The sequence below is a fragment of the Spermophilus citellus genome (genome assembly GCF_964194105.1).
Source record: "Spermophilus citellus genome assembly, chromosome: 9".
NCBI classification, from domain to species: Eukaryota; Metazoa; Chordata; class Mammalia; order Rodentia; family Sciuridae; genus Spermophilus; species Spermophilus citellus.
The window spans coordinates 89,302,667-89,329,608 of NC_138191.1; positions in this window are offsets into that span (position 1 = coordinate 89,302,667).

The following is a 26,942-nucleotide window of genomic DNA, read 5'->3' on the forward strand; positions in this document are numbered from 1 at the left end:
ACTGGCTTTGAACTCACAATACTCCAATCTCAGCCTCCAAGCCTCAGCCTCTCAGTCTCCTGGCCAATGTAGCTGATTTTAAAAAGAATGAAAAGGGCTGTTTTATCTTAACCTTGGTGGCCCAGAGACAACTTCCTGGTGGAGGCAACCACTGAGAAGTGGAAAGAATTCCCAGATGAGGATGGGAAGAAGGGCTTTGCAAATGAGAAACCCAAGGAGAATCAGGAATTGGGAAGGGCCCAGTTTACTAGAACTGCTAGTCCAGAGTGATCAGCAGGGGACATGGAAAGAAAGATGGGAGATATCTTAGTCTCTTTAGAAATCTCTCTTGCTGTGCAGCACAAACCTGCAATGCCAACTACTCAGGGGAGGTGGAGGTAGGAGGATTGCAAGTCAGAACCCAGCCTGGGCAATTCAGGGGGACCTTGTCCCAAATAAAAAGGGCTGGAGATGTAGCTCAGGGCTAGAGTGCCCCTGGCTTCACTCCTTGCCTGGACTTAATTTTGAAACTTGCTTTAACTGTCTCTTGAATATATACACCTTCTAAAATTCAAATTTCCTGAATTAAAACACAAATTCTAGAATAACAGAATATGACATTTGCCTTCCTTTCCAGCAGAGTCTGTGATAGTAGAAGCAAATGTGACTCCATTTTGTTTTATAACTTCATCCTATAAAGCAACCAGGCCAAGTAGAAGGGCCAGGACTGGGGCAAGATTTATTTTCCTTTTGCCATAGAAACCTTTAGGAACACAGAAATACCTAATGGGGCATTGTTTCTGTAACTAGCGTAACGGGGCTCTGTTTCTCTAACTGGGGTGACTGGGCTAACTGATGTTTAGGCTTCCCACTTGACTTCACTCTCCCACTTCTGTAACCTGGCTTGCTTGCATTGGCTGGACCCCTGAACAGGGTGGTTTTCAGGCTTATAAGGAGTGCCCTTGCAATTGTTCAGGGCTGATCAGGGGAACAGCTTTATGTTCTGGTCAGCCACCACTAGTGTGCTTCAATAAAGGCTTGATTTGATTATATGTGAGTGGTCTGGAAGTCAGTTTATGAAACCCGGGGATGAAGCTTTAACTATAACATTTGGGGGCTCATCCAGGATCCATTTCTTCCCTACCCTTATGCCAAATTTGCCTCCAATGTCGGGCCTTTGGACCTTGGCCCCGGAGTAGAGGGGAGCTCCTGAGAGATGTTCCTCAGCCTCACTGCAAGAATGACTCCAGTTCTTCCTAGGACACTCTGAAAAGCCTCCTGCCAGCCTGTCAGTTCTGGTGAGTGGACTCTTCTGGGGAAAAAGGTCAGATTGGACACAGTTGCTTACACCTTTCCTGGGACAGGATGAGACATTATCTCTGTCTCCCTGGAGGTCTCCCTGTGAGACCTCATCTGTCTGTATCTGGGGCCCACTGGAGGCCTCCCTGGGAGGCCTCATCTGTCTGGGGGCAGGATGAGATGTGGTCTCTGCCCCATTAGAGGTCTCCCTGTGTGAGCTCAGTGACTGTTGCTTGTCCTGGGTCTGTTCTGCTGTTTGTCATTTCTCCAGTGTCTTCTGGGTGTTTGTCATTTGTCCAGTGTTAGTTCACCAGCGATTTGTCCTGTTTATCTATTCATGTATGGTCCAATGTCTGCCTTGCTGTTTGTCATTTGTCAGTGTCTGTTCGCTGACCATTTGTCTTGTTTTTATCTGTCTGTGTGTTGTGCGTGGGCCCTTTTGTTGTTCTCATAACTGCTCTTCTATCATCAGGACTCCTTCTCTCCACCAATATTATGGGACAAGAAAGAGCTACAGAGATCTCTACCTGTGCCCCTTTAACTTGTTTTCTTAACACTTTTCAGGACTTTGTTGGTTTGTTTTTGTTTGTTCCCTTTGTGTTCTGTGTTAATTTCTACATCAGTTTGTTTCTATTGGAAAAAAAATTGTTAAAACGGTTTTACCTGTTCTCTCTACAGCTTGCATTAAAATGTAAAGTGCTGCCAAGAGGACTAAATGAATTGTCAAAAGTAAAGGCTAAAGGTAAAAAGAAAAAGGCATTCTAGAGATTGCCTTCATTTAGGAACTGGGCCAGGTGGCCAACTGGGTAAATCATGTTATTTCTTATGGAGGACAGATTAAAACTAAAGTGTTTTATAAAATTATTATTCCTAAATTGTATAACAAAAAAAACCCATAATTTTGTCTAGAAAATTTGGCTTTTGTCTCTCAGTATTTGCAAGCATGAAAAACTTCCAACTATTAAAAAATGATCTAAAGATTTTTCAATGTCAGGCTAAAATTTGGTGGCCACTATCCAAGAAACCAGAAAAACACAGTTTAGAATGGGACCCCAACCTAGGGGACTCTCCCAAAGAGACCAATGGAGGTGTATCTTTGGGAAGTTCCTCCAAGGAGAAATAAGCCCCCTTCAACTGTCTATGTTCCCTCAATTCTTTTCAGCTTTCATGAACAGGACCACCTCAGGAAAAAGTTTAGAAAACTTTTAAAATTCTGTATTTGTTAAATTCATAATTTTGATCCAATATGCCTTGATTAATGTTTTTCTGATTAAACTCTGCTTTATTCTAAGGCCAATTTACAAGGGTTAACTCTCAATCTGATAGTTTTTTTTTTTTAAATAAGCTACAAGGCTTTGTCTGTCTACATGTATTGCCATGTCTACATATATTTGCTACAAAAAATTGACATATGAGCTCATAAATTAAAATTTTTAAAAATGGATCAAAATACATTTGGTTAATATGATTTAAAAGGTTCAATTCAAACTGGGAAAATAGATAAAATTACAAACGTCTTTAAAGTTACTAATACACAGTTTTGTTCTAGATGGTTAAACGGCTTTTAAAATGTTAATGTCTATAAAGTGTCTGACTTCCATTGTCTCTAGGATTTTTCTTACACAGTAAAAAAAAAAAAAGATTACTAATACGATTCAAAACACTTGTCAAATACCTTGTGTTTCAAAAAGATATGTAGAGTACATCTAAACGTATATAAAATTAATCATGGATGTGTTTGTTAGAGACATCTAATTGGTTTACAAAGTTAAAATGCTGACTGTTAAATATAATATCAAGTACTTTTAACTCCTTAAATTCCATAAGGTAAAATACTTTAACAATGTTGGTGTTTTCATAAATTGGTAAACTAAAAAGGAAATTTAAAATTATTTTGTGTTATCATAAAAACAAGGTTACTATAAATTAAAAGTCCCAATAAGTATAATTCTACATACAAGAAGTCAAGAGGTTTCAACTACATTTCAATTAAAGTACTGTAAATCACAAATATTTCATCTTATTAAAATAAGTTAACTTATCTAAATTCAGAAATTTATAAGGTTATTTTAAGGTATAAACACAAAAAGGATCAATGGATTAAAAATTATTAAAAAGTTCTAAATATAAAAATATATTTAATAAAAAATCATTTCCAGGTAAAAAGTCTTTATGTGGTAAAGTATAATTATAATACATCTAAGTAAACAACAAAAGGGTCTAGTTAAGTAATATAAAGGTCTATAAATAAAAGACAAATATTAAATTGTTTATATGTAACTAAGTTGGTTATATATGCAATACAAATTCAAGCTGTTCCCTATTCAAGCTGTTCCCTAAGAACAAATAATAATGTACTGATATATTTATATGTTAAAATGACAAAAACTTCTAAAAATATTAATTACATTGTGTCTATTAAATTTTATCCCCTAAAACAAGTAATCTTAAAAAAATTAAGATTTTTACACCTGTGGTTAAACAGCAACTGTTGTTTTAAAGTATTGTCCTACATTGCAGAGTCTAGAATTTCCTTTAAAAGCTAACCTTGGTTAATATAAAAAATCAATAAAAATGTAGTACACTACTTTTCTTTGCAGATTAAATGTGTTCATATCTTTCAGGCATAAAAATCTTTTAAGATAAAAGTTTTAAAGAAACATCTTATCAAGCTGGTATTCTCCAAACTTCTGTAATGGTAATTTAAACTTATAAAGATAATAGATTTTATTGGGGATTTATTTATATTATTTGATATTTTATAACCAAAACTTATATTGCTTTTTACACTAAAATATAAAAATTTAAAAATATTTTAAAAAGTAATGAGAGCCTAATCTATTTAAAGATTAATATTATAAAATATTTTGCCACTTAACATGTGAAAAAAAATGTTAAGGGCTCTCAGCCTTTTTAAATTAATGTTTAAAATATATGTCATATTGTGCTACTAACATTCATAGTCAGAAAACAGTATATGTAAACTTTATAAAATGATATCTAAAAAGAGAGACAAAGATCAGCTTTAGAACTAAAACACTTTACCTAGGTTTTATAAAGAGCCCTGCCTTACCTGAGATAAGGCTCTGCCTCACAACTTACAACATGTCAGAATAACTTCAAAGTAGGCCAGAAGTTATAATATAATAAACTTATATTCAAAGATTGATTTTATTGGAAAGATTACTGTGATCTCAAATAGAAAAATATATTATATAACTCAGCCAAGGTTCAAAATTATATATAAGCTAAATATGTTTTTACTAGTGTTAATTTCACTTTGTATTTTCATTATAACTAAAAAAAAAAAAAAAAAGTGACCACTACACTCAGAGCAACCAGGAGACCTTTATTGTGGCAGTGTCTGATTAACACAAAGAGAGAGAGAGAGAGAGAGAGAAAGGAAAGTGCAAAAGAAAGAGAGAAATGAAAGAGAGAGAGAGAGAGAGAGAGAGAGAGAGAAAGAGAGAGAGAGAGAGAGAATATGAGAGACAGGGAAAGTGAGAGAAAAGGAGAGAGCAAGAGAGGAGGACCAGGCAAGAGTGAGTTTTTATAGCCAAAACCTAATATGGTCTCTGGGTCTGCAGGCTGCCTTGTTGGCGCACAGTGATTGGATCATACAGTAGATGCTAAGGTGTCCTATTCTGCCTTCAGGCAGATCTTCAGCATTACATAAATTAATAAATAAAATAAGGATATTGTGTTATGTAAAAATTAACTGTAAAGTTATAAAAATTAATGTTAAAGCCCAGCATTCTTACTTTAAAACTGGTAAAACTATCTTGCTAGATGTTTAAGGCCAAATTTAAATATTAAGCTTAAAATAAAGGGGCCAAAGAAACCAATATTTGGTTCTGGCCCTCTGAGTCAGCCTGAAACCAGGACAGGGGAAAAAGCTTTGCAACTCCAGGCCACATACCCTCCTGATTAGGGAGATTAATGAGACCACTGGAGAGCAGAAAGCCGATGAGTGTCTATGCTGAAAAAAAAAGGAGGGTCATTGAAAAGGGGAGACATGCCTGATGCTTCCAAGGGAGGCCATATAGTCAGCAAGACCTTGACCCATTCTAATGCAGATGAAACTAACAGAACTAAAATGCTGCTCACAAGTTCCCCAAGAATGTCCTCCAAGAAAACTCAGCTGACTCTTACCAACAGACAGGAACAAGGTCAGTTTGACTAGCTTGGTCTTAAGCACCTAGCAAAAACAGTTAAAACCAAAGCACAGCCATTCCTGGACACTGAAAAAGAAACAACTGTGGGACGCCGTTCTCACACGTGATTGGTCTACCTCCCTGATTGGGTGTGAGGTGCTCAGGCAAGCTGTGTCAGAGCTTTAACCCCACCCTTTCCAGGTGCGAGGGCCGGTCCATGTGGGGATGTGACTGACCATTGACCTGGAAACCAATCACTGACCCTTACCTTGGAATGCTGTCCCCCTCAACCTTCATTGGATAGAATTTTCCCCTGAATTTTTTGTTCCCCAATAAAAGCCCACTCTCTGGCGTGCTTCCTCCTCTCTCCTGCTGGTCTCCTGTGTAAACCTCGATACCACATCAGGTGGCTGGATGCAAGAACTGTGAATGGCCATCTCTTAGCTGGGCAAGAAAAAGGTAAATTGAGTTTTTGGTGTCTTTATTTTGATCTCACTAGTTAACTTCTATGTTTAGAACCTCTAGTATGAAGCTAGCATGCTGGTCGTGCAGCAGAAACAACAATTATTTTAATGTAACTTAAAGTGTACACTAGTGTTGGCTCCCCCCAAAATAAGTAAGATTAGAGGCAACAAAAGAGAAATTCTTAGGCAAAAATGCCTGATAACTATCAATAAAAAACTGCCAGAAGTTTTAGTCAGATTAAGGCCTACAGATCTTCCTAACTTCCTACACAGGTAGATGCAATCAATGTTTATTAATATAATTATCTAACCCGAATAACAAAGAGATCTTTAATGAACATATAGATCATGCCAAAAAGGTATTTTTACAAAAATCAGATGACATTATGTAATTTAACTAAATGTTGTGTCTACATTCCTGATAATTCTGACTGTTAAAGATTTATGTCCCCCCCCAAAAAAAAGTACCTTATTAGGCTTTTGTAGGACTTGTTATGGGAACAATTTCTCAGGTCTTCTTCCTTTTGGTAAAGAATTATTAATTTCTATCATTTTCATGATATTCATGGACAGGTTCCAGATGCTACAACTGCTATTTTGTATTAATCTTACTTCAGCACTCATGTCTTTTTGTTTCTCTCTCATAGAAGTGCCCACCCCAGGTGAATTTACATCCTGTTCTTCCTGAACCAATTTTTATCATGGCCTCCTTGACCCACTCAGTTTCTAAAAAGGGACTCCAAACTGCTTGCCCACTGCACATTGCCCCTGCTCAGCTCAAAGCAGCAAGAATGGTCATCACCCTTTTCCCTTACAACAGTAGGAGGTCCCTAATATTAGAGGAGAAATATGATCAGTATAGATATTCACCAATATGTCTAGCTCAGGAAGATGTACCTGGGGAACTACTCCCAAACCACCCTCGGTGATCTCCCAGAAAGAGACACTTGCTTCCACAACCCAAATAATAAGTGGGACAACTCCCCATTTGCCAAAAATTGTGCTTCCTGGGTCCCACTTTGAACTCCTTGCCTAAATCTCCAAACTGTCAATAATTCTAAACTATGTAACTTACTATTTGGATGGAGTAAAAGAAAAAAAAAACACCTGGACTTATTAAAAGGCCAGAGCCCACTGATTTATCAACATAGACTGGCTGCCCCCATTTTAGTTCCCCTCCTAACTGGTTTGGGAATAGCTGGATCTACTGCTTTAGGAACTACAGGTCTTATCACAGGCTCTAAAAAAAATTTAAGTCCTCAGCCGTCAAATAGATATAGATTTAGGAAAACTAAAAAGGTCAGTCTCCAAACTAGAGATTTCACTAGACTCTCTGAAAACAGATAGGGTCTCGATCTTCTCTTTCTAAAACAAGGAGGACTTTGTATGGCTCCAGAAGAAACTTGTTTCTATGCAAAACATTCTGTGATAATAAAGGACATCTTGGCTCCAGTGAGAAACAGGTTAAAGGAAAGAGAAAGCATGCCTATTCTGCAGTGGTTAGGAATAATCCCACTGTGAGCAGCTACTAAACTCCATCATGGATAATATTATAATAATGCTTTTGATTTCATTCCCTCATAGCTTCCTTTGTGGTTTAGTGTTGAGTCTCTCTGTTTTATGGTTGTTTTATAAGAGTTTTAAGTCCAAGGAGTGTAAACTTGCATCAAGCTTGGTAAACACTGGATGATCCCATCAGCAGCTAGTAATTCAATCAGCAGGTCTGAGGGGTGTAGATCAGTGATAGAGTATCTGCCAGCATGTATGAGGCCCAGATCTAAACCCCAGCACAGAGAGAGAGAGAGAGAGAGAGAGAGAGAGAGAGAGAGAGAGAAGAAGAAGAAGAAGAAGAAGAAGAAGAAGAAGAAGAAGAAGAAGAAGAAGAAGAAAAGGAAGGAAGGAAGGAAGGAAGGAGGGAGGGAGGGAGAAAAATGTTGTGGAGAGAAAATGTGATCAGCAGTGAGATTTCCCTCTTACAATGCACTATTCCAAGAAGATGCACACAGATTACTTGGAGGCAGATATTCAGGTCTTTTTATTTGGTAGAGCAGTGGGCTTTCCAACCACAACCTGCTTTCATATGAAATTTGCTTGCTTTTGATGGAGGTGACTCTTGGAGGCCCACTAACTTAGCCTCCTTGGGACAGGATGAAAAAGAAGGAGGTCAAAACAGAAGTCTCCAGGCTCGGGAATGCATGGGCCAGATACCCCAGTCCTGCTGGCCCCAACTTTTGAGGCACACAAGAAGTCAAGGTGTGTATGCACAGGTGCAATAGTGGTGCTGGTTGCAAATGACATGAGCAGGCCAGGTGGCCAGGCTGGTTTGCAGTCTGAGCCAGAAGCTAGAGCCTCAGGGGGCTCCAGCAGCATCAAGTGAACCTCCACAAAGGAGGAGAAGGAAAAAATTATGCATCAAAATCTTTAAGCCAGACATAGTGGTGCATGCCTGTAATTCCAGTGACTCTGGTGGCTGAGACAGGAGGCTCTCAAGTTGGAGGCCAGCCTCAGCAACTTAGCAAGACCCTGTGTCAAAATAAAAACCCAGATGCAGTTGCAAATGTAAAAAAATACAACTACTATGGAAAATCATAAGGAAATTTCTCAAAAAAAAACTAAAACTAAAAACTGAATTATCTTATGACCCAACAACTCTACTTCTAGATATATATCCAGAGCAGGACTTCAAGGGTATTTTTACACACTCATAATGATTGCAGCATTATTCACCATAGCCAAGACGTGAAAGAAACAGAAAAGCCCATCTATGGATGGATGAATGAAGATGTGGTACATCTGTACAAAGGAATATTCCACAGCCTTTTTCAAGGAGATGCTGATACCTGCTACATCACAGATGAGCCTCAGGGATATTATGGAAGTGAAATGTCAGTCACAAGAAAACTAATATTCTATGATTCCACTCACATGGGGTATCTAGAATAGTCTGAATAATAAAACCAGGAAGTTGGCATTACTGGAAAGTGGGGCATAGTTGTGTTTAACAGGCAGAGTTTCAATTTGGCAAAATAAAAATTCTGTGGCTCCGGACATTATGGTGCATGCCTGTAAACTCACCAACTCAGGAGGCTGAGGCAAGTTTAAGGCCAGCTTCAGTAATGTAGCAAAGCTCTAGGCAATTAAAGAGACTATCTTTAAAAAGAAAAAAAAAGGCAGCGTCTGTGCTAGCTCAGTGGTATAGCACTGACCTTTCATGCAGAATCTTATATTCCATCTCCAGCCCACAAAAATAAATAAAATCATCAGTACTTGGAGAAATTATATAGAAATGCAAATAGCATATGTGTGGAAAGGATGGACCATTTGGAATTTTAGATAATTCATATTGCTATCTACTTCTGTAAATTTGGGCAAGTAATTTGCATGATTTTTTATTTCCTCACCTATAACATGGCAGATAATGGCACAGAAGACTTTAGTGAGTGTAAAATGATGTGTGTATAAAAAGCACCCCAGTGTTTACCATGAAGGGAAGGTTCAGCTGACACCACCTTCTCACTTCCTGGGTCCTCTCCAGGCTGTCTCCAATGAAGAAACAGCCTACGGGTACAATAGTAGCAGATTGGCTTACAAATAATATTCAATGGCATTTAAGGTCTTGCTTTTTAGTCTGCAAGGCCAGTAAGCAAAAATTATGTGTGGCTGGGCTCAGGGGTGCACACCTGTAATCCCAGCAGCTTGGAAGGCTGAGGCAGGAGGAACACAGGCAGGCCTCAGTGACTTAGCAAGACCTAAGCATCTTAATGAGAATGTCTCAAAATAAAGAAGTAAAAAGTGCTGAGTGTCGCTCAGTGGTAAAGCATCCCTAGGTTCAATTCCCGGTAACTCAACCCCCCAAATAAATTATGGATGAGAAATGGAAAGTTTGGCTTTTATCTTATGTCCCAGGGTGGAGCCATTTGCATGTATGCAGGCTAAGTGGATTTTCTACCACTGTTACTCCCCCAGCCACTGTGCATACCCTTTTTTTAAAGGGCATTATAATTAAACCCATAATTTGCTAAGCTCTGAAGGTAACAATAAGTATGAGTCTCCACACACTTCACCCCACAACTTCACAGAGAGGTTGGGATACCCAGTTGCCTGAATGTTCAGCCTGGAGGGAGATCAGAGTACTTGCTTATAGATCATGCTCACAGAGTAACACAAGAATCCTTCCTCGCCCTTTAGAATTGCTGGTTGCTGGGCATACAGGGTGTCCCTTGGCTTGTGGAGCTATCACTCCAAGCTAACCCACCTTGACATACTCTTCTGGATACCCTTGGCTTAAGGACAACTAATCTAGTATGACCTCATATCAATTAACTTAATCACACTAATTTTCAATGTCACATTGAGATTCCAAGGGACTTAGGGTGGGAGGAGGGATACTATTTAATCTACAACCTCCTAGCCCTTCAGCTTTCAGAGGATGCCTAGAGATGAGTGAAGGGTGGCTTTGTCAGCCTTTCATCACCTCCCACAATCTGTAGGGATCCAGGCCATTCTCTTCTTCAAACCATCCAGCAGGGAGATGAGACAGGAGACTCACAAACTGAAGACAGTTTCAGCAAGTTAGAAGACCTTGTCTTAAAAAGGGTTGGAGGTGTAGCTCAGTGCAGAGAATCCGATAATTAAATCCATAGTATTGGAGGGGGAGCAGTCAGGCCCCCATTTTGAGAACCTGGGTACACCATTGGATTTTGCAAATTTGACCAAATGGTCTTTTGGACATGAAAACGATCCTGGTCATCTGCATAGGTCCTAAATGCAGTTGCAAGTATCCTTATGAGAGGGATAGAGTTACTGTCACTGGGAAAGAATAGCCTTGGGGCTACAAGGGCAAACAGCAGTAACTTGACACATGACCCAAAGCCAAGGGATGCCAGCTGCCGCCTGAAGCTGGAAGAGTAAGAACACATTCTCCTTGAAGGCTACAATAGTGACTTCAGTCAAATAGTGACGTTACACTTCCAGCCCTCAAACCTGAGATTCAATTTCTATTTTCAATTTTATTAATTTCTTTAGGGCCATAGAAACCTAAACTACTAGTTAACAATGTCACACTCATTATTGAAGATGTTACTATGAGAAGCAGGCTGAGTACTATGCAGTACATTATTTTTTGCAACTTCCTGTTAAAAGTCTTTTAAAAAGTGGGTGGGAATTCTGTAAAGCTGTCAAGGCAAAGTCGCAAGAGTGGAAAGATAATGGGGCAACTCTGACTAAGGGTCTACCTGGACCAAATGCCTTAACCCTCTGTCGTTTTCATTTTCTAAGATCTGCATCAGGGGTGGGGTGCAACTCAATGGTAGAGGGCTTTTCTCGCATGGGCAAGATCCTGGCTTCAACCACCAGTACTGCAAACAACAAAAGCACAACTATTGAAAACACAGGGAAGAGAGTTTATTTGTACGGAGTTAGGCAGTGAAATTCAAAAACTATTCAGCTACATACTGTAAGGAAAAAGTACGTTGGAAAAGGTAAAACTTTTAATAGCAAATTGAGTATATTTAAATGGAAAAAGCAGATTCACTACAGAATAATAAAATTATGAAATATCCTTCCCCATACATTCAGCATTTGCAATTTTTCTTTCTAATACACCCTGCCACCTTTCTCCTATACATTTCTATTACTTTCCCCATCTGTTCCATGGACAGATTCCTTCCTCCCTGCTCAATAATACAGAATCTTCACCTAGGTAAACTACAATGACCATCATTAAATGTTTAAAATATGTCCTTTAACCTTCCTAACATCTGGGTAACACCACTCCTTTCCCTTCAACCCCAAATAAACAGTTATCTCCCACTCTTCTGGTCATGTTGTATTCCTTGATTTTCTGTATCTGTTGGGGTGAGGAGAGTGTAAGTTGCAGCCACCTATGTTGTTTTCTCCAATAATTCTTTCAAAGTGGGTACACAAGAAATAAACTTCCTAAATTCCTCCATATCAAAAAAAATATCTTTGTTTTACCCTGAAAATCAAATGCCAATTTGGCTGGATACAGGATTCTAGGGTGAAAGCCTTTCTCTTGTAGCACTTTTATGATGTTGCTCCATTGACTTCTTGCATCCAGGGTGCCCAGTGATAAGTCGGCTGTCAGTCAGATTCATGTGCCTCTGTAGGTGATTTATTTTCTCTCTAGAAGGCTTTAGGATTTTCTCTATCACTACAATTCAAAAACTTCACCAAGCTGTGCCTAGGAGCGAGTCTGTTTTTGTCAATCATGCTGGGGACTCAGTGAGCACTCACTATCCCAAGACTAGAATCCCGAAGGTCTAGAAAATTTTCTTCAATTATTTCCTGCAGTATGTCCTCTGCTTCATTCTCTTCACTGTCTTTATCTGGGATTCCTATCAAACAAATGTTGGCACTTCTGAATCTGTCCTCCCTCTCTCTTAGCATTTCTTTATTATCTGCTTGGCCATCTGTATGGTATCCTTAGAGAATTCTTCCATTTCATCATCTAGATTGCAAAGTCTTTCTTCAAGGATGTCTATTCTACTCCTCAAAGTCATCTGTTAAATTGTTAGTTTCCAAGATATCTGGAAGGCATTTTTTTTTTCAATCTCTTCTTCCATCGCTCTGAAGATTCTGATCACAGTTGTTGTATAGTTTCTTTGGTTCCTGGATTAGGTCTGCGACTTTGGATGTGTTTTTACATGGAACAGTCTTCCATGTAAAAAACCCTCCTTCTCCTCAGTCGGAATCATATTCCCAATTGAAAGTAATAATCTTTTCATAATCTCCCTCCATTTCCATTACAGTTGTCTCAGGAACATGGCCTTTCTCACATAATATTGGGAAATATCTGCTCTCCTCCTCATCCTCCCACCACTCATCCTCCCACCACTCTTCTTCCTCAGAGGTATCAAAATTCACCTGCAAGGCCTCTTCTCCCTCCTCTTCGATGGCACAGGCCCCTTCTTCCTCTTCTGACCTCATGCAAAAGATGTCATCCTTGTGGGTCTCTTCTGTCACCTCAAAGGTAGGGATTCCTTTATCCTTCCACTCTGAAAACTCTTCCTCTGGGGTCTCTAAGCTCTTCACTTCTGGCCTAGAGATTTTCACCTCTTTGATGAATAAGGAATGCAAGCCATCACTTGCTGTTCCTCCAGCTTCCTGTTTTGAATTTACTACAGAGTTACCCTGAAAGTCAAAAGAAAAATTTTGTAAATTGTATGGCTCTTACAGAATTAAAATTTTCACTTCACTCTAAATTTACTACGACTACCACTTTGACAATGAGCAAGTACTGGGAGAACTGCTTCAACCTTTCTTCCTTTATTGTGGTGCTGAGGATCAAACCCAGGGCCTTGTAGAAATGACATCTTTGTGAAGGCCTAATCCCCAAGCAAGGCAAGTTTGTCTATGATTATTCCAAAATTCATACCTGCTTTAGTAGTATTGGCAACACATTTTCATGATGTCTTTATGCCTACCTTGGTCCTTCTATATCCCTATCCCTGAACATATTTTAAATAACTACTTACTTGTCTATTTATTGCATTGTAACCAAGCATAGTGGCACATGCCTAAAATCCTAGTAGCTCAGGAGACTGAGGCAAGAGGATGTGAGTTCAATGCCAGCCTCAGCAAAAGCTGAGGGCTAAGCAACTCATCGAGACCCTACATACGCTTTAGACATAACTTTATACATTAATATGCTTACCCCATATCCTCCTCCTAGATTTGGTTTTTCCTTCTGTCGGAGCACAGGGTTCAGTAATTCTCCTATGACAGGTTTTTGGCTGGTAAATTGTCGTAAACTTTGCAGGTCTGAAAATGTCTGCATCTCACCATCACATTTAAATGCTAATTGGACCTCACACTGAAACTCAGGTCCAAAGCCATTCTCTCTCAAAATGTTGAAGATGTCACCCCACTGCTTACAGACTTCCAAGGTGGCTGATGCCAGAGGGTCTGCAGCCAGTGTGAGCACGGCTCCTTCCTCCATCAGAGTTTCTTCTTTTGATGCTTTGACGGTCTTCTCTTTGTTTCTGAGGCTCTGGTGGTTTTCTTTCTCCATTGCTTTTACTGCTCCACCCTCCCTGTGCTTTGGCTTCTCTTTGTCGGGCAGTCGTATGTGGTGACTGCCATTTCTACATGTGTCGTCGTACATATCTGAGGCTTCTGCCATCCCTCCAAAGGCTTGGTAACTTTGGGGCTCATTCTGGGATAATTCCTTCCCTTGATTGCTAGTGGACATCTTGGCTTTGTCCCATTTACAACTCGGCCCATATATTTCCCCCTTTCTAAAAGTTAAGTTTTCAGTACACTCAGTGTATTTAGAATTACTTTCTTCTTGTTCCTCAAACGCTGTTTTTTGTGAAGCTAAATCTTTCGCTTCCTGCCACTCTTCCCTGCTACCATCATGCTCTGTATCTTTTGTTTCAGATATCTTACTTTTTACCAGGATTTCATTTAGTTCTTCTCTCAGGGTTTCCCTCATCTCAAAAAACATCGTGTTCTGCATTTCCAACAAGACCGTAAATTTCTCCACAATAGTTTTTGATAAATGATCTTTGTACTTGAACTCTAACATCCGAGGTAGCTCCTCATCAGTTGCTATTAGCTGATTTCTTTTGACACAGGTGGTTTGTTCTAGTTCCTTTTCAAGTCTAGACATTCTTGACTGTACAGTCGACATTGTGTCTATATTGTCCAGATCGTATTGTTTTCCCTTTTGAAGAGTAATTTTGGTTCTTGCACACTGGCTAGGCTCCAGGAATCTACAATCCTCAAAAAACTCTCATCTGAAATATAAAGAAATGAAAACATTATTTACCAATGAATTTCACCAAGAAACTCAGTAATATGAACTTGATGAAGTATGTGTACTCCACAAAAATTAGTAGAGGACAACTAATGAGATCAGCATAAGAACACTAGAATGAGAAACGTCAGTAATCACAATTTGTGCATGATCATTAAAACCCATTGACATGCTGTGTGTGGTGGATGTACTATAAATTCAGTTACTCAGGAAGCTGGGTAACTTGAGGCTCCTCAGGAACTTGAAGATCATAAGTTTAAGGTCAGCCTGAGCAGTTTTGCAAGATCCTGTCTCAAAAATAAAAATATAAAAAGTGTAGGGGATGTAGCTCAGTGGCACAGTACATGTGTAGCATACGTAAAGGCCCTAGGTTGATTCCCCAGCACAGGAAGAAAACAGATGAGCCTGAGAGCTGATAAAACAAACATTTTTAAACAATTTACAATAGCAATTTATGAAAGTCTAAGTTAACCTGGTTGGAATCCTACACAAAACCAAGGAAGAGAAGTCTCTTTGATTACAGAGATTGATAATGTAAGTTAGGCATGGCACATACATGCAGTGGAACATCACCCTGCCTTAAAGGAAATTCTGACACACAATACAACGTAGAGGAACCTTGAATACAAGCTAAGTTAGGCAGACCAGAACTAAGAAAATTTCCATTTGAGGTAGGATCCCATGGTAGTCAAATTCATAGACATACAAGTGATTGCTAGGGGCTGGGGGACAAAGGGAATGTGGAGTTGCTGGACAAACCTAAAAAAGACAAACTAGTTGAAAAAAAATTACCTTTTTAATGAAATAAAATAAGGACAACCCAGCACCAAGAGTGGTACACAAATAGAAGCAGCCCTAACAACCCACAATGCAGAGCCTTGTACAGGACTTGAATCCTCAACACACAGGCCAGAGAGGGGCCTTCTCTAGCTTAGACTAACAGAACTCAATATATGCAACCATGTGTGGCTTGTGTGGACACTAAATGGAATAGATCAATTTTTTTTATGTGTGGCTCACTTTTTAAAAGTTGTCTTCATTTTGATAAAGTCTCAGGTTTTAAAAAAAAACTTATTTAAAAAAAATCAGTTGAATAAGAACAACAGTTTTTAGGTGTGGCTTGTGACAGCCATACACTTCTGGACTTATCAGAATGTTCCACATGCATCATAATATTTGTTTATTCTTCAGAATAGATTAATTATAAAGCAGCAGATTTTGGATGGACAGAGTGTTAACTGATATCAAGGAATATTAATTTCACTAGCTGGAGAATAGAATTGCTTAGGAATATTTAGCTCAATGGCAGAGGGCTTGCCCAGCACCTGTGAGGCACTGGGTTCAATCCTCAGCAACACATAAAAATAAAAAGCAATGTGTCCATCTACAACAACAACAACAACAAAAGAATGTCTTGTAGGGCCCAGTGACATGCACCTACTACTCCAGAGTCAGCAGGTTCCAAGTTCCAGGCAGGTCTCAGTAATTTAGTGATTAAGCACTCCTGGGTTCAATCCCCAGCACTCAAAAAAACACACAAACAAGATTTTGAATACTGAGGTTGTTGTGACCAGAAAACAATGCTCTCTGATGGTTGATCCAATGACGGTTTGTATACACCATGTAATACTACACAATATCTTTCTATATAATATCTATGATACACCAAATGTATACATAAAACTTGCACATTATTTTCTATACATGTAGTTTGAGCACTCCATAAACAAAATCCTAAATCTGAGATGCTCCAAAATGCAGAGTTTATTGAGCATCAACTTTAAACCAGTAAAAACCTTCACATTATTAAATTTTGTCATCTCATTTTATACATACATAGACACACACGTTTTATTCCAAAATCTGAAAAAATTCTGACATTCTGCTCCCCTCCAAATTTAAGATAAATAATATGAAATCTGTGTATAATTTATATACAAACAATTGACTATGGCAGTGGGGCATGCCTGTAAAACCAGTTGAAGCTCAGGCAGGAGGGCTGAAGGTTCAAGGCCAGCCTCATTAGCTCAGCCTCAGCAACTCAGTGCCACCAGTTCTAAAAAAAAGGGGGGGTGGCTGGGGATGTAGTTTGGTGCTAAAAGGCACCTGGGTTCAATTCTCAGATAAAAAAAAGTGGCAGACAAAATACAAAGTGGTAGGGATGTGATTCAGTGGTTAAGCACCTCTGGGTTTGGGTTCAATTTCTGGTACCAAAAAATAAGTTTCCTGGAGCCAGGTTTTCATCCAAAAAAACTTATTTTTTGGTACCAAGCCTCTAGGGTGCCTAAGGCCCTGAGTTCAATCCTCTAAACTCACTCCCCAAATAACACACAAAACCCCACACCCCTGTATTTGAAAGCCCCTACAGCCCTTACTGGGGCAAAAGCTCATCCTTGCTGCATTTAAAGGGATCCCAGGCATTGTTAGATCTTGGGGTCAACAACCTGGCAGGGGCCCTGTCACCCAACGCTCACTTTTTAGGGTCATGTGTCCTGCAAAAGCCACAGGTACCACCAGAAAAACAAACAAACAAACAAACAAAAACTGGAAATTACACACATACCCACTGCTGACTTGGAACAAAGGCACCACCAACATGTCCAAACTATGGAAGAGTGCACAGCAAGGAGAAGAGATCTGTAGAGACTAAAAGGTTCTCAAGGACCTGGCCTCAGAATCAGAACAAAAACCCAAGTAGCGAGAAAGGAGAAAATCATAAGAAAAATATGAAATCATAAAAAAAATGTCAAAGGTCCCTGACCCAAGGAAGGAGACTCATTAACTAGAACTGAAGTTGGCACCCTACCTTGTTCTCTAACCCTGCACCCAATAAGTAATAGCCCACCAAACTGAGTGCCTACTGAGGCCAGAGCCTATATTAAATGAAGTTCATTAAATTGTCAGGGGAAAAAAAAGGCCTATTTTGAAGTCTTTTACTTTAATGACAATGCAAATAGCTAATAAACATATGAAAAGAGGGAGGCCCTAAGCCAAGAAAATGAAAATCAACAACATTTACTTTTCCTTTCCTTAAAACTAGGGGGACAGACTGGGCTTGTGGCTCTGTGCTAGAACACTTGTGTGTGGCTTTGGGCCTTGGGTTCCATTCTCAGCACTGCATATATGAAAATAAAGGTCCATCAACATCTAAAAAAAAATCTAGGGAGAATTCACCTACCCACCCAGCCCTAAGGCCCCAGGCCTGTGAATTGCTAACTGTCTCAGTTCTTCCTAAGCATACTGCCTCTTATTGTATAGTACTAAGAAAATAAGCTTAAAAATAAAGCTCAATTTTCAGTCACTTAGGTCTGTAAAGCTAACCCCTTTTAAAGGCTATCATCAGGACCTGACCAGAAATTTTGCTTCAGCCTGTTTTACCTTGCTTTCTACGGACTCTCCACCCAGAGTGCCTATAGGTAGAATTCACAGTAGCTAGAATCTTGGGTGGGAAAATGATCACTGATCACGATTACTTTCATTAATTCAACTGGAATTTATATTTAATAGTTGTAAATTTGGTATCTTGACTGAGTTTTTATAGGTGGTCAGAATATCTGTATGTGGTGCTGAGGATGGAAGCCCAGTGCTTCCTGCTCTCCCTTGGAGTCACAATCCCAGACCCAAGGAAAACTCCTTTCACATATTATTTTGGCAAACAGCTTGGCATTGACCCCTGGGGGAGGGCTCCTTTACTGAGTCACATCCTCAGCTCCCACTGCCCACCTTTTTTTAAGGGGTGAGGGGGACCCAAGGGATTGAACTCAGGGGCACTCAACCACTGAGCCACATCCCCAGCACTATTTTGTGTTTTAGAGACAGGGTGTCACCAAGTTGCTTAGTGCTTCACCTTTGCTGAGGCTGGCTCTGAACTCAGGAGCCTCCTCTCTCAGCCTCCCCAGATGCTGGGATTGCTGGTGTGCTCCACTGTGCCCCGCCCCTTTTCATTTTTTGAGACAGGATCTCACTAAATGTCTGAGGCTGGCCTCAAACTTTTGATTCCCTTGCATCAGCCTTCCAAATCCCAAGGATTACAGTGTGTGCCACTGAGCTGGGCACTGAAGTTCTAATCTAGAACTCCTGAGATTGTAAAGGGTCACTTCACCTGATTCACTCTAAGATACCCTTCTCCACAGCCGCCTCCCCCACCCTGCAGACCTGCCCACCACTGTCCACTCCCCAAACACTTGGCCAAGCCTCAGAAACTCACCCACTTACGTGCCTCTGCCACGAACAGACCAGTTTCAGAGCACGATGTGGTCTACTGTCAGCAGTCTCTATCTAGAAGTCAAGTCCATGATATTGAAGTCAAGATTCAAGGTTGACTATGCAGGAAATCACCATCTTATCAACAGGGAAAAGAGCAGTTCCTTGTCTAGTTCTGTTTCCTTAAAAAGATAGGAGCCAGGAGCGGTGGAGCATGCCTGTAATCCCAGAGGCACAGAAGGCTGAGGCAGGAGGATGGAGAGTTCAAAGCCAGCCTCAGCAATAGCGAGGGCTAAGCGGCTCAGGGAAACCTTGTCTCAAAATATAAAATTGGGTTGGGGATAGTCGGGTGCCCCCCCTTCCCCCCGGTTCAATCCCCAGTGCAAAAAAACCCCAAAAAGTACAAGTTCCCCTGTGGGCAAAGGAGAAGATGGTAAACCAGGTGCCTGCTCCACAGCTCTGGCTATTACCCTGCTCCTGAAAAAGACACTATTGAGTTCTCACCCCCCACCGCACCAACTTTTTACAGATAGGACCTGTATAGACCTCTTCACATGCTGCATTTTCTTCTCAGGGTCCTGCTAGTTTACTACCCCCACTTTGAAGATAAAGATTTTTAAAATGCTGTTTCCTAGCCCCCCACAACCCATAGGGAACGAAGCAGGGCAAGAGGGGAGAGGGCCCAATTGCTGCGGGGCTTGCTCTGGGTCCAGGCTTACCTGGGAGGAGATCCCTACAGCAGCACTGCGCAGTGAACAAAGGTGGGAAACTGTCTCAGCCAAGGCTATTTCACTGCTCACCTCTTCCTTGGCTCCTCCCCTCCTGAGGATTTTGAGATTTTAGGCCCAACCCCCTCTGAATCTGCATTCCCTCCCCTGAATCCCATCCCACCCAAGGCCCCTCCCTAGAGTCTCACCCTAAGCCCGCCACTGAGACCTCCACCCCACCTATCCTGCCTGCAGACATGTGTCTTGGCAAAGGTATCTGTTCATGTGGCCGCACACCTGTAGTCCCAGCTACTCTGGAGGCCAAGGTAGGAAGCTGATGAGTTTTAGGCCAGCCTAGAGATTTAGTGAGTCCCTGTCAATAAAAAAATAAATAGGCCAGGGGATGGAGCTCAGTGGTAAAGCGCCCCTTGGGTCAATCTCTGGTACCAATAAAATAAAAATAATTTTAAAAAGCACCTCCCAGTGCCTAATGCTCACCCCCTCAGGATTTCTGTCTTCTTTAATCCCACAGTTCATCCATTCCTAAATCCACTTCCATCCCTCTCCTTTGCACCAACTCTGTGCAAGCCCATCTTCCCTCTGATCACTGAAATAACCCCCAACCCCCAACTGGTCTGGCTTCCCCTCAGCCCCTCTACAAAGATTAAGGCAGCTCTCAGGTTTAATCAGCCAGTTTATGGTGCACCTACCATACAGCCAGCTGGCTGGGGGATAGGCTGCCTTTGGGGTGATGGCTCCTTAGAGCAGAGATCTTCAAATTGCAGTGTGCTGTCTGTGGGGCACACTGACCCCTCCAGAAGAAAGGACCTGAATAGCTCTGTAACAGGGGTTCACTTGGTGCTTTGACTATATCCCTTGTGGCTTTGAAAGAATTTTTCTTTTCCCCAGTCTTCATCTCCCTGATCATCTCCTCCCTGATCTCTTTTCCCTAAACTTCTTCCTTATTTTCTCACCCCTGATCTTATTTTCCTTGAAATTCCCTTATCTTCTCTTCCCTTATCCCCCACCTCCTTCCCGATCTCTCCTCCCTAATCTCATTTTCTCTGACTCTCCTCTGTAAAAGCCTCTTGTTCCTGCTGATGGGCAGAAGCATAACCTTTGGGACAGCAGCCCCCTATGTTTCTCCTTTGCTGGTAAAGCAATCAACCTTCTTCCTTTTTCTTAGAACTGAATCTTTGTTATTGGATTGGTGCTGGCTCGGATTCCCCCTGGCCTCCGGGGCTTGGTACTGGCCCTGGTTTCTTGTGTGCACGCCAAAGAGGCCAGCTCCCAAGGCCTTGAAAGATTTGTGGTTTCTGTTTTCATATTCAGCCTATAACAGTCATGTGGGAACGTCCTGACCTGCTTGGGTCTGATAAGGTTCCTGGTTGAAGGCTTAGTATGAGTCGACAAGAACCACTTGTCCCCCTCCGTCCTTGCTCTCGCCTACCAGTAACTTTCCATTCTATCTGCAAGAAATGTATAAGGATGAGCTGAGATAATAAAGTCAGTCTTCCCCTGGATGAAGAACCTTGGTGTCCTGTGAACTCTTTTAATCCCGACGTCTCCCGCCGGACTCGGTCCATTTTGCCGGACGCTGCAAGTGGAGGTCCCACAGAGATCGGAAAGCGGAGGTGAGCGGACGGGACTCACCTTCCATAAGAGAAGGGGGAGAATTGGAGACCTTTCATAAGAGAAGGGGAAAAGAGACCTTCCATAAGAGAAGGGGAAAAGGGGTGCGCACCATGGGTAACTCAGCAGCTAAAGTTCGTCTGGCCAACGAACTCAGAGAGCTGTTAAACACACAAGGAACAGGAATAAAAACAAAAACTGCAACAGAATTTGTTGAAGTTATTGCCCAGGCATGTCCTTGGTTTCTGACAGGGGGATTTCTTAATAACAATGATTGGGATCAGGTCAGATGTGATTTACAAAGATTGCTGAGGGATCAAGGTCTGGAAAGTATCCCAATCGCCACTTTCTCTTTATGGAGACTGGTTAAAGATGCTTTGTTAATAGATAAAATAAAGATTAAGGAACAGCTTGCAGAATGTGAACAAGTCCTTGACCAGGTCCAGGAAGAGCAAATGGCAGAGTCCTTACCCCTTTCCCATTATTTTTTCATATCTCCTTCTTCATTCTTAGATCCACCCTAGCTGCTCTCAACCCTGCTTCTCATCTTCCCCCTCCCTAATAGGCCCACAGAAAAGTCTTAACTGACCTTCTCCAAAATATTCACCATGACTTATTTTAGGATTTTCAGCAAAAGAATCTCTACAAAAGAGTTCAATGTAGATAAATTTCCTATTTTCATGTTACCCTGTTTTATTTGGCTACTGTCTGAAAAGATCAGCTCTCCAGGCGCTAGACACTCCCTTACTAGTTTTTCACAAAAATATATAAACAAGGCCTCTGGCCTTGAGCTGGGCTTCACAGTGCTAAGTACATTTCTAAGATAAGGGAGTTACTAACTGGGCTCCATGGTAACAGCTGGCAGGAGGAGGAACTGGAAAGGGAGATAGAGGAACTGGAGGGTCGAATGAAGAAGCCAAGATTTAAAGCACCTATGGCCCCAATCCCTGTTGCGCTCCCTCCTTACAACCCCAATTGGGACGAGGACAACCCCAGAAGGCGGGGGGCGGGGGTGTTCAGTGGCAGCCTAAGACGGCCCACACTTTTCCAGTAATTGAAAACCTGGATGCATATGGACAGCCGGCCAGAGTGTATGTTTCTTTAGCCTTTAAAGATATTAAACAACTAAAGGAGGCAGTTACTAATTACAGACTCCATGCCCCCTTTACATTGACTCTCCTCGAGTCTTTCTCTGCCAATCAGCTGACACCTAGTGACTGGCAACAGCTTTGTAGGGCTGTGTTGTCCGGAGGGGATTTTTTGTTGTGGAAAAGTGAAAATCAAGAGAGGTGTCGCGAGCTAGCCGGAGTCAATCAGGACGCCGTCTTCCCACAGCGTAACCTTGAAATGTTAACAGGCTCGGGACAATATGCTATCATAAATCAACAAATCAATTATGATCCTGGGGTCTATGCTCAGATAGCTACAGCAGCCGTTCAGGCTTGGAAGGCTCTACCTATTTCAAATGCTGAAACAAAAATTTCAAAAATTGCTCAAGGACCCTCTGAGCCTTATTCTGACTTCATAGCCCGATTGATGCAGATAGCAGGAAAAATATTCCCTAACTTGGAACAAGCCATGCCGGTCATTAAGCAATTGGCTCTTGAAAATGCAAATTCCTATTGCCAAAATGCCATTAAATCTACCAGAGCAAAGAGTGTTGATGACATGATTCGAGCTTGTAAGGATATTGATGGAGCTCATATTACCGGACAGATTTTGGCCGCTGCCCTCAAAATGGGATTGTCAGGGTTTAATGGTAAAGGAGCCCGACCCAAAGGCTGCTTCCAATGTGGGAAAGAGGGACATATTAAATGAAATTGTCCCGAGGGGGATAGACGGGGTCGGGAAGGCACGCCTGGCCCCTGTCCCCGATGTGGCAAGGGGAATCATTGGAACAGCGAGTGTAGTTCCAAGTTTGATGCTCGGGGATGCCCACTGCAGCCGGGAAACAGGAACAGGGGCCCACCCCGGGCCCCGGAAGCCAGAGAGTACGGGGCGGTCAAGAGACAAAACAAGCTGCTACCGCAGTAAGATCTTGGCCAGGCGGGGAAAAATGCAGACAAAATCAAACAAAATACAATCGGTTAGGAAAACTTGGGGAACTTTTGCCCCCAAAATGGGCAGCGGACTCCATGCTGTTTACATCACCATGGTAACCATGGACTGCCTGGCCGGAAGAGCGGCTTCCTGGTCCCACCTCCCACACTTTTGCGGGCTACCGATTGGTTCTTCCACAGTCACTCAGACAGGACTTCTAGTCCCGCCTTCCAGCCACTAACCTGTACTGCTGTGTTTCAGATTTCTACCGGAGCTGCTCAGAGCCTGTATTTTTAAAAGATGCCTACCTGTAAATGCTAACGAAAGATATCTTTTTCAGACAAAATTTAATTCTACAAGTTTCTATGTTACAGTCCTAAATTTAAGCTAGTTCTAAGTTAAATAACCTGACTTTTTCTTTATAGTTGTGTTACTAAATAATGTTCTATTGATGAGAGATATCAAATATGCTTCTTTATATTTTACCTTTAATTTTGGAGGTTATGAGGATGCATTTGCTCACCACAGGAACAAGCCGGCAAAGTTCCTGTGATGACCAAAAAATCCTTATTCTCATTGCTAACTATAAAAATAAAAATGTATACTCAAGGATCTTATTTCAGTTACATCAAGTGACGTCACATAAAAGAGTGCACTCCTAGTTAAAAATAAATTAAAATGGATCCAAATATTTTAAGGCCACATGGTTACATAAAGTTAATACAATTATAAGTTATGCTCTTATTCTTAATATATATATTTTTTATATATTTAGATAACCTATATTTGTTAATCTATAAATTAATTAGCACATGCCTAATTGATTAGTTAATATATATTTGCCTAATTGTTTTTCTTCAACAGGAAACCCATAATTTATGTTTTATATCTACATTTATCAGATACTCTGCCTTTTCAGTTACAGATATTTGAGATAAATGTGTTTACTATAAATTTGCTTTTAAGTGAAAATACAATCAAGTAGTTTCTAATTCTCAAGGTTACTGTTTAAACTTATAAGATGATAAATTATTATAATTATTTCTACAAAATATCTAAGGGTTTTAACTATATTTTCATTGATATTTCTTATCAAAGTATAATAATTTGTTTATAGATTCTAAGGTTTTCAGAAATTGTTCCAAAGTATATTTTTTTTAAGAAAAAGATGCTTCAACACAGAAAAAGCACACATGGATCCCAAAAAGAAGAAAGAAATCATCTTTGGGTAAAACAAGGTCTTTATATTCATTTTCCTAAAAAAAAAAAAAAAAGGGGGGGGAGAGAAAGATTTTTATATTGGTATCTAAACAGATGATGTAAAAAGTTAGAACAATTAAAAAAGAGATTTATATATACTAAACTGACTATAATTAATTTAAGGGTATTTCAGGTTATTTTCCTAATTTAACTATACTAATGTGAGCAAAAATTTTGTCCATATTTTGATATGATAAACACCTATTAAAATGTAAGTTTATTTCTTTAAAGAAAGATCCTTATTGCCTAATAATTCTTACTGTTTAAGATAAAGATTAATTTTGGCAAATAAATTCACATTGTTGATTAAATATTAAGTATATTGAACTACTAACTTAAACCCCTGTATGACCTTTTGAGAGGAGACCCCTCACCCACCTCCCTGTGAAAACCTACTCCAAAAGCCTTGAAGGCACTCAGGTTAATAGAAACAGCCTTACAAGAGATGCAGGTAATGCAGGTGGACTACTCCCAGTAGGCACAAATCTTCAAACAAGTCCCCATATTCTTAGGAATCTAAAATGGACTATACAAAATGTGGAAACGGGAAAAATTGCAGTTTTGGCCCAAGGTACCAGACATTATCCCTCACCAGGATGGTGGCTGAATATTACTTTTGACCTATGCCACCTCGTCCAAGATTCTTGGCCAGATACAGGAAAAACCAAGGAGGATTCCTACCCCCCTTGTCGGTTCCGATCATGGTATTTATGCCTGGGACGACAACGTACTTGGAAGTGTGGAGGACCTGAGGCCTATTATTGTGCCTCGTGGGGATGTGAAACCTCTAGTAATGGGCATTGGCTTAAGAATTCACCCAGGAATGACTATGCCCACTTCTGGCAAACAATAGAGGGAGGATCAAATATTACTATTCAGTTTACTTCCAATGGAAAACAGCAACCAGATTGGACTCAAGGATATCTCTGGGGGCTGCGTATTTACACCCCCGGACACTACAATCCTGGCCTGCTTTTTTGGCTCAAATTGACCATAGAACAGCCTACTGGAAGTCTAATAGGACCTAATCAGGTGCTCGGAGACCAAAAGGCCCCATCTGGACCCAAGCAGCCCATACCCCCGACATTAAAACCTTCCCCCAGCGGTCAAACAATAACTATGGGCTATCAAACCTTTGATTATACCCCTGAGCCCATACACCCTGGAACTGGAGATCGTCTTCTTAATTTGGTCCGAGGAGCTTTTTTCGCTCTCAATGCCACCAATCCTAACAGGACCCAAGATTGCTGGCTATGCTTGACCTCCAGGCCGCCCTATTATGAAGGGGTAGCGATACTGTCTAATTTATTCTCTAATACCACTGCAGATCCTAAATGATATTCTCTGCCCAGCTATAAGTTAACTATCACGGAGGTCATGGGACAAGGGGTTTGCTTGGGAAAGGTGCCGCTTTCACGCCAACATTTCTGCAACATCACCCGACCAATAAATCAATCCCAATCTGATTATTTGTGGGGTCCCAAAGGGTCCTATTTTGCTTGCAATACTGGGTTAACTCCCTGTGTTTCCATGGCAGTCTTAAATACAATTACTGATTTCTATGTGCTGATACAATTATGGCCGAGGATATCTTATCATGGATCAGACTATGTCCTGGGACACCTTGAGGGACATACTCGGCTCCCCAGAGAACCCATAACAATGACAATTGCCCTCCTATTGGGCATAGGTGGAATAGCAACTGGAATAGAAACCGGGACAGCCGCCTATGTCCAGGGAGGTCAATTATTAAATCTACAAATGGCTATGAATGAGGATTTAACAGCCATGGCCAAGTCAATTAGCGCCTTGGAAAAGTCCCTCCCCTCCCTCTCAGAAGTTGTGTTACAAAATAGGAGGGGACTAGATTTATTGTTCCTAAGGGAAGGAGGATTATGTATAGCTTTAAAGGAACAGTGTTGTTTTTATGCAGATTACACTGGGGTAGTCCGTGAAACTATGGAAAAGGTCACGGAAAGATTGGCTAAAAGACAAAAGGAGTTTGAAGCACAACAAGGATGGTTTGAACAGTGGTTTAAAAACACCCCATGGCTAACCCCTTTGATATCCACTGTAATGGGACCACTTTTCAGTCTCCTCCTTATAGTTGCTGTAGGCCCCTGCCTTGTCAAGAGATTGACACAATTTATTAAAGACCAAATTAACATTCTGACTTCTAAGCCAATACAGGTCCATTACCAACGCCTACAAACCAAGGATGATCTTGCTGAAGTTTGTCTCCGACCAATTCGAAGATGATTTTTCTACAATGATCCCTGCTTCATGCCTTTCTCCTTTTGCCCCCTTTTTCTTCCTTATTATTCCTCTCCTCTGACTCTATGCCTTGTCGAACCGGAACTGATTAAAGACCTAATAATGACTGGCTGGATCGCTACCACTTAATGCCTTGACAACAATGAGCTGA